The following is an 8,726-nucleotide window of genomic DNA, read 5'->3' on the forward strand; positions in this document are numbered from 1 at the left end:
CTGAAAATAATTCCTCGATTAGAGGGAAAGAGAGCTTTATCCATATCTCTTGTCAGCTTCCACGAGCTCTTTTTTTTCACTCCCTGTCTGACATTTCCTTTTGTCTCTACGTCTGGTTTTATAACTACCTACGCTGTTCCCCGAGTCGATGAACTTTCATTGTAAAACCCCAATCCGCTCCTCATTAATTAACATTGCTTACTAGAGTGATTCAATAAAACACTGAAAATGCTTAGGGTGAAAAACATTATCACTAAAGTAACTTTGATTGTCAATTCTCGATCGATTAGAAGGACTTAATCACGTTTTGGACACAGCCTTGCTGCTAATCACTGTATTTATATTATACTTATTGCATTAAATTTGAATATTTGAGTGCAGGTCTTTAAATTGAAATACCGTTTTTGCCGACCTTTCGGTTTATTTATAAACCATCATCAGGGCTTGAATTGAAAATTAGTAGGTATATAATTTTGAAACATAAGATAATGGGTTAAAACAATTTTCAGTTCCAAATAGACAAAAAAGTAGAGACTAGAATTTTGAAATTCAGGAAAAGAAGAAAAAAACTCATTGCATTTATTAATATAATCAAAGGATTCTATCCGTTGAGGTTGGTTTGAATGAAACACTATGTTACCACCCAGGTCCCCTCTTCTCGCTTTTCATTTCATAATATGGTCTCTCCGCTTTCATTGCCTATATCCGTAAACACTTTTCTCTCCCCTCTCTTCTCAGCTCACTCAATATTATTCCTCTAATACAGTTAACAGTCCCTATCTCCGATTGATACCTATTTCATCGATACTGTTTCCTACGTATCTCCTCTTAAAGTTTCAGCAGTAAAAAATATAAAATCTCAACAAAAAAAAAACAATTTACAAATGTTATATCGACGGTTAACTTTTTATTGGCTGCATTAGCATAAATTAAAATGAGGTTATATTCAACATTTATAAAATGAATTATTTTCTTAGAGAGATGGTTTTTATTCGACTGAAACAATCTATGGGACTGGAGAAATGATACCTATACTCAGTTTGTTTAAACAGCATTCCATTGGCTATCAAAGACCACATAGACCAGTGTAATTTGCGTAATGACGTTACCTACTTTGTTAACTGCTGCAAACATTCCTGCCATTTCATCGCCCTACTCTCAGCTGTAATATAACAGATATCTTTAGGTAGAAGAAGAAGATAAAAGTACTTCGGCTTCAGAAGATGGTTCACAGAATTCCGTTAACAAATAATGGTCATAGAAGTATGCCGGAATACACATATACATGACCCATTTTCGGCTTCTGCTTTGGGACCAAAACTGAAACAGCAAAATCTAAGATCGTGTGCTCATCGGCTGTTTGGACGATAGCGTTTCCTCCTTCATTTTCTGAAATTTCGTATGGAAACATTTTTTCCATTTAATATAATAATCAGGAAAAATGAGTAGTATTCGGATTTTAATATAGTTTACTATAAGTATTATACTCGCTACGTTTTTCTATTTCCCTTAAGAAAACCTAACTTATGACTTCAATGGTGGCCTCACCTTTTGATAACAGCGCAGCCGCCTTGATCTAGTATATATATTAAATCGAAACTTGAAGCTATTACGTGGTGGAAGGGCTCCATATTAATAATGAGATACACATAATAATAAGAAGATAATGAGAAGTAACAAAGTGTATCTCATTATTAATATAGTACATATATATTTTCTCTGACAGCAATATAATGTCGTCGTCGCCATAGACAACCACTCAGAGCTCTGAAGAGGATCTAAGACGATCGGTTAGAGTAGAATCTAGAGTCATTTAGAATTGACTAAATATTTTGTGGAACTACTGCACAATAGATGGTCAAATATTGCTAGTAATAACGATTTGTTTAACAAACTGCTGATTTTGGACCATCCTTCTGCACATTAACAACAATTTCTGCTGGTTAAAGCTAACAAACAATCCGTAGCTGCGCAGCAGAACACATGGCATGCGACGAGAAGGAAACTTGGAAACGGGCTTACTCACCACATGACGTAGTTTCAGATACGCCGACCCGGCGACGCGCGTTGCGAAAGCCGGAGCGGCCAGGGAGAGAGAGAGAATCACTGCAGGAAGCGGTGACGTGGGCGCCACTTCCAAGGAAACACGATTTCCGAAGTGCACTTCGAACACTCGCAACCACTTTTAAGTTCCCGGCATGACAATGCCCAAAGAAAACAAGAGGCGGCGGTCGGGGAAGTCCGCCTTCTTCAGTCTTCAGTGGTCCGTTTAAATATTCCATCATCGCCTGCAATAGATTGAAATATGTCATTGGTTAATGTTTAATTTCAGCGAGGTAGAAGTGTGTGCGAGGTGAAGTTAGTTTATTTCACTGATGTATATCTCCTTAGCATTATAGTGGTGAATTATGATAAATGCCAGTGCTGCCTCGATTTGTGCCGTGTTTTTTTCTGAAAATGTTGAAATTGGACTCCCGATCCGGAAAGAATCCATCACGGATTTCACCATAGCTTCATGATATTAAAACCATTTTTCTCATAAAGGTAAAATATGATTTCAATGCAAACATCAGTGCCGGCCATCAATGTGAGTAACTATTTTATAAAAAGTTTAAAGAGACAAAAGAATCGTTCATTCAGGATTGAAACCACCTTCATTTTAGCTGACATGCAAGATAATCCTAGTAAATAATTGGTTTTATGCCTGTCTTATTTTACTGCAATTCGTCAAGAGGTACCATCGAAAAGGACAGCATTTTAGAAATTAGTATTTTTCAAGAGCAATTTACCAAATACAATTAGTCGGTGTGTTAGTTAACCTTCAAGGGCTAAGCACAGATAGTGAATTACGATATGCAAACATCACGATAGACTAAGAGAATGTAGAGAGGCGACAGCTTAAACGGCTTGGGATAATACACCAAGTTATAATGGAATAATACATCCCAAGTACCATCGATATCACGAGTTTAAAAAATAAATGAAACGAGGATTCGGGTGTTACCAAGGAGTACTATCCGGCAGTTCAGGCATTTAAACTCAACTTTTCCACAAAAGCATATTCACTCTGATGTTTAAGGCGCTCGTACCCAAAGTAGCAAAATCAAATCAACACCACCATTTGTTACGCTGAATATCTCACAGGTGCAATAATTGAGAGCAATGTTTTAGTGATATCAACCAAAACCTCCTCTAAATATTTTGGCCATTGCAATTAGTACCTATTTTTGAAACAGTAGGTATGCACAAATTAATAAGTTAATATTATAAAGCAAAATATCATGTTTTGGCCAGAGCGACGCATAACATACGGCCGTCTTTCAAACAATTCTCTAGCCAACATTTTTCTTTTGATTCCAATATCTTTCGTAACGTGACCTAAAACGGTAGATGGGATCATGAAAAGTTGGACATATTTTTAATGTTGCCCTTAACAGATAAGTTGCTGCTGCACTGTTGTATTCGGTATTTTTCCACGGGCGATGAAAAATCATAATGAGATAATGAGATTGATACGTATAAAGACAAAATAAGTATAAGTACTTCAATTAATAAAATCATAATTTATTTATGTAATTTCTCATAATAATCCTAGAAATGCTATAAGAAAACTTTGCTTGATGCCATTGAAAAATAATTTCTGCTCAAATGGTTCCAAAATATATTGTATCACCTTTTGTTGTAGTGCATGATGTTTTAGATTTCACTTCAATAAAATATTTCACGGGTCAGGGCACTTGTTTCCTCAAATAGTTCATAATACCTAATATTGTAATTTGTGTAACATGAGCTCTTTTGTATGTTTAATCTTAATATGTTCTTGATGGACAATGTCCAAAAACAACAAATCATATCAGTATTGTTTCCAAAAACCACAGTTACGAAAACCGCCCCGCAAAACTGCAAACTACCAAAATGGCGATTTTCATATTTGTGGTTTATTTTAAGTTAGAAGAACAATATCAACATTTCCTTACATGAAACTTTTTTAACATAGCATACGTATTTTTACACATAGCATACGTAATTTCAACATTAATCTACTTTTCTGCACCTCGGTAATTGAAAAATACTTTTCGGCAATTTAATAAATCTAAGAATGAATAAAATATACTTTTCAAAATTTATTTGTAATGCGACGATGTCGTTCTCTCTATAACAAATACAATAAAATGCACCAATCAAATATTTTGCCCGTGACGAGATAGAGAAGACGACCGTTTCGCCGTTTTTCGTGTGTTCTCCTTCACTCTTTCGACCATAGAAGCGAAACGGTTACGTTTAAACAATGTTTAATGATTTATTGTTACAGTCGAATAAACGATGAGTAAAACGATATCTAACACAACCCCATGGAACTTGGGCAGAATTTCATACAAATGCTTAAAGTTCAGCGTACTACCTTTTTTTGCGCCGATAGTACGTACACGCTGAAAAAAGCGAACCGGCGCGGCGGTGCGCTGTACTGTGTACGTTAGGGTGGTGCGAAAAAACTCAAGTTACAAATTCAGTGTCGCTGTAGCGCGGAAAAGTTGCGATACGTTAGTACAAGAAAAACAAAAAAAGAATTATTAAAATCGAACGTCATCTTCCGATCCCACAAAGCACCTGAAAAAATGACAAAAATGAAAAAAATTGTTTTTTTTTGTGAAAAAATAAATAAACTTTATATTTATTCTAACGCTATAGCTAAAAATGATTACAAATAGTATAGGTTATTATTAATATACACATATACATGGCTTTCAACAGTTATATCCGACTGCGCAAGATTATTAAAAATGTATAAATATTGCAAATTGGCCGATTTTTCATAGTTGTGTAATGATAACTTAAGGCAAACTTTAGTGAAGTTTTAGTTAGCCCATTCGATCAAAAAGAGACAATATATATTTTACCACTAGACTCGAAAGGCAAAATTGTGCTTTAAAAAGGCAGCATGTTAACCCTGTTGAAATCGAGAGTAAAGATGTTGAGGTTTTAAATGACGCCACGCAAAGTTCACCTATCAAGGAACAATTTGATGACTGTGAAGATTACACGTCTAGTGTGACCAAAAAAAATTAATCACCACGGCAAATGAGGGGGTAAAATTACAAACTACAGCTTTGCATTGTGATTGTGACCGTGCAGCTGCTGTTAATGTATCAAGAGCACTTGAATACATTGGTGTTATAACTGACGGAGATACTTCTAAGTTCAATGGCTGGTGTGAAATTAGAAGGTAAAGGAGAAATACTATAAGCGATTTACAGCAAAACCATCTTGATTTAGGCGAACTACACGGGTTATACTTTTACGGAAGGATACACGATACCCTAGTAATAGAAATGATTGAATCGAAGGAGTAGCGTTGGACAGTTAAAGAGAAACACCATTCTCTAATAAAAGAACCGTCCTCTATGTATGTAAGTCATGTTTATCCAAGCTCCGGGTCTGCTAAAGACATTTGACCTCCATATTATCTCATTTCTCTGACCAAGAAGTATCGTTAAAGTACTTAGATTTAGTTTGCTGTGATGGCACGTACACCAACATTGGATGGAAAGGTGGCACTACGAGAGAGATCGTAGAACAAATTGGACGTCCGCTGCAGTGCTGAGGACCATGACAATCATTTCAATTATACTTGAAATTATGAATGAACGGGTACATCTGGATGTGTCAACTCATCGTCTAATTCAGTCCAGGGACGATTATCTGAATTCCACCGTTTTGGCAAAGTATCAGGTCAGGGAGTTGCAACCACTAAGTCATTCTCACTTATGTGGCCCCTTCACGGTTGACCACACCTTAGCTAATGCCGCGAAAATCCTCCCTGATACTTAAATTTATATTGCGAAGCATTATAGAGCCGTTAGGTTTGTCTATTAGTGGACGAGAAAAAAATGGATCCTTTAATACAACTGTTAACCTAAAACTTTTCATTCAACCACACGACACTTGGCGGAAAGAAATCATGCTTTTGTGCTCGCAAGCACATACGCAGGAGAGAATGCGGGAAGGCCCGTGAGGCGTATGGCAGACGGCATTCTGAGCGTGAGTCACAGCCAAGAGGGGAACTGGGGTTACCCTGTGCTTCAGGGGGGGAGGGAGCGATCAGAAAGACGGCTGGGCGTTCAGTCAGGGGTGCAGGAGTGTGCGGGGGGAAGAAGACGGGGTGAGCAATGGAGCACTGAGGGGGGTGGACGGGGAGAATTAGGGGGGACGGCGCACCCCCCCGTAAGCGTGGCTCGCTGGAGAAGCAAGGGGTCGAGGCTACGCTGGCGTCCGTGCACGCGGCAGAGGGATGAGGGTGGTTTGGGGAGAGGCGGGCAGCGGGGTGGGTGGATGAGTTGAAGATTCGGGGGTGGCGACTTGAACCCTGGTTGGTGACTTGGAGACTGGGGGAGGGGAGGGGTTATGGATGAAATTTAAAAGGGGAGACATCACGGGAAATAGGGGATGGGGTAGTGTGTACGACTCTGTGACTAACATTTAAAAAATAAGAATAAAAAATTGAAATAGGTGAATGGATTATTTGCGAAGCAGGATTTACAGCGATGGGAAAAGCAAGAAAGAGATAAGAAGTGTCGCGGAAGGTATTTGGAAGGGGCGACCGACAGCTGAGGTCATTTGCGCCATTATGGAAGGATAATAAAGGAAGGACGAAAAGAAACTCGGCGTCAGCATTAGCCTTCTCCAAGGTTGTTCCCTGTCTCCCATAATTTTCAACATTTACGCCGAAAAACCCATAAATGTAACCAAAAGACTTCAGGTGCAAAAATCCACAGGGAAAAATTATAACTCCACGATTTTCTGAAAATGTATCAGTATCCGATGACGTATAGCATGGACAGAATGATTTAAAGAGGGTTTTCGTCATTATGGGAAAGAAAATGGACATGCAATGAAGGACATGGCGGCTGAAAACCAGTACTAAGAAACTAATATATTAGTATTCAGTAGAAGAAGGTCAAGACTAGTATTAAAATTGGGATTTAAGAACTGGAAGAAGTGATGAACTCACTTCTTTGGTAATCAGAATAACCAGATGCGAGAAACAAATTAGTAGTAGTATAGTTGTAGAAATAGAATGTCAAAAATAAGTTTTATGTTTTTTTGTTATGTTTTCTAGGTAAAATTGGATGTTATGGATAGAAAAGGATGATCTCGAATTACATATAAGGAGATTGTAAGGAGAATGGGAAAGAGAGGAAATACATGTGAAATGATTGGCTGATACGAGAATTGGCTGTAGAGGTGCGTCAAACCTTAGGAATGTAAACCAGAGATGATGAATATGTTATAAAGTAAATATAGGGTACAGCAGGGAAATACTCGAAGTCAGCATAATGGATGACGCGCCGACCATGCTAGTGTTGCGTAATGTGTTTTGCCTATGTGGCAGGATACGCAAGAAACCGCACGGTGTCTAATAATAATAGTAAGATGTCTTTATTTGGGCGAGGCTGAGACTAAGAAGTCCCCTCTTGCACCTAACCTCTCGAGAGCGTCAATGCAAGCATATTTAAAAACGGTAGATAAGCGTTTACAATACCAAAGATATACACTATTTGTGAAATGTTAAAAAAGATAACAAATATACGTGAAAAATTTGTGTAAAACAAGATTTCTGTTTGTGGGAAAAAACGTGAGGATAAGGGTGTATCTACGGTCGTCTTTGGCGACAGAGAATTTTACACGGCTCTTAGTGAAGAACAGAGGCCTGCGAAAAGTCAGGAAGGACAGGATTGTTACTAGAGAATTAGGAACAAGATTTGTCGTAACGCATTGAAAGCTAGAGAAGCGTAGATGATGAATTTATGCGAGGATGTGCAAATTAACCTCGTACAAGGGAAGGTGTAAGCGGCCTATACAATGGTGAGGAACCATTTCAAGGGACTCTACATAAGATCTTACACCATAAGAAACAAGTATGGAAATATTTTGATTGAAAACGAATACAAAGCGGAGAGATGGAAAGAATGACTGGAGGAGTTATATACGGAAACAAGGTGAGCTAATAATTATGGAAGAGGAAAGTGAAGCAGAAAAGGATGAAATGGGAGTCAGCATCTAAAGATCGAAATTTGATGCTGCAATAAGAGACCTGAGAAAGAAAAAGGCCTCAGGTATAGATGATATTCCAGGAGAGCTAATAAAAAATGCAGGAGGAAAGATAATTAATTAATAGTAGCGGGCGTAACTTGGTGGAAATCCATAATCGCAGGAATAGAAGGATCAACGACTTTGCTATTTCCATATAGTAATTTACTGACACCGACAATGGTTTCGTTACAGAGTAACATTATCAAGGTGGATAATGTTACGCCTTGATAATGTTACTTTGTAACGAAACCATGGTCGGTGTCAATAAATTACTATGTGGAAATAGCAAAGTTGTTGATCCTTCTATTCCTGCAGGAAAAAAGGTCTAAACTGTATAAAACTATTTGCGATATGTACTCAACAGGAGATTTACCTAGTGACTTGGAGGAGAACATCATTTTTCCGATAACAAATTTGAGAGAGCAGAGAAGTATAAAGATTTTAGAACCATTAGCCTGACGACACATGCGTCGAAGATACTGACAAGAATCATCTACTCGAGAAGTGAAAGAAGAGCAGAAGAATTCCTGGATGAGGACCAATTCGTATTTAGGAAAAAAAGTGCAAGGGCACAAGAGAAGCAATTTTTGCTCTTTAGGCTGGAGAAGGAATTTGATAACGTGGAATGGTATTCA

Source organism: Ischnura elegans, chromosome 11, assembly GCF_921293095.1.
Source record: "Ischnura elegans chromosome 11, ioIscEleg1.1, whole genome shotgun sequence".
Taxonomy (NCBI): Eukaryota; Metazoa; Arthropoda; class Insecta; order Odonata; family Coenagrionidae; genus Ischnura; species Ischnura elegans.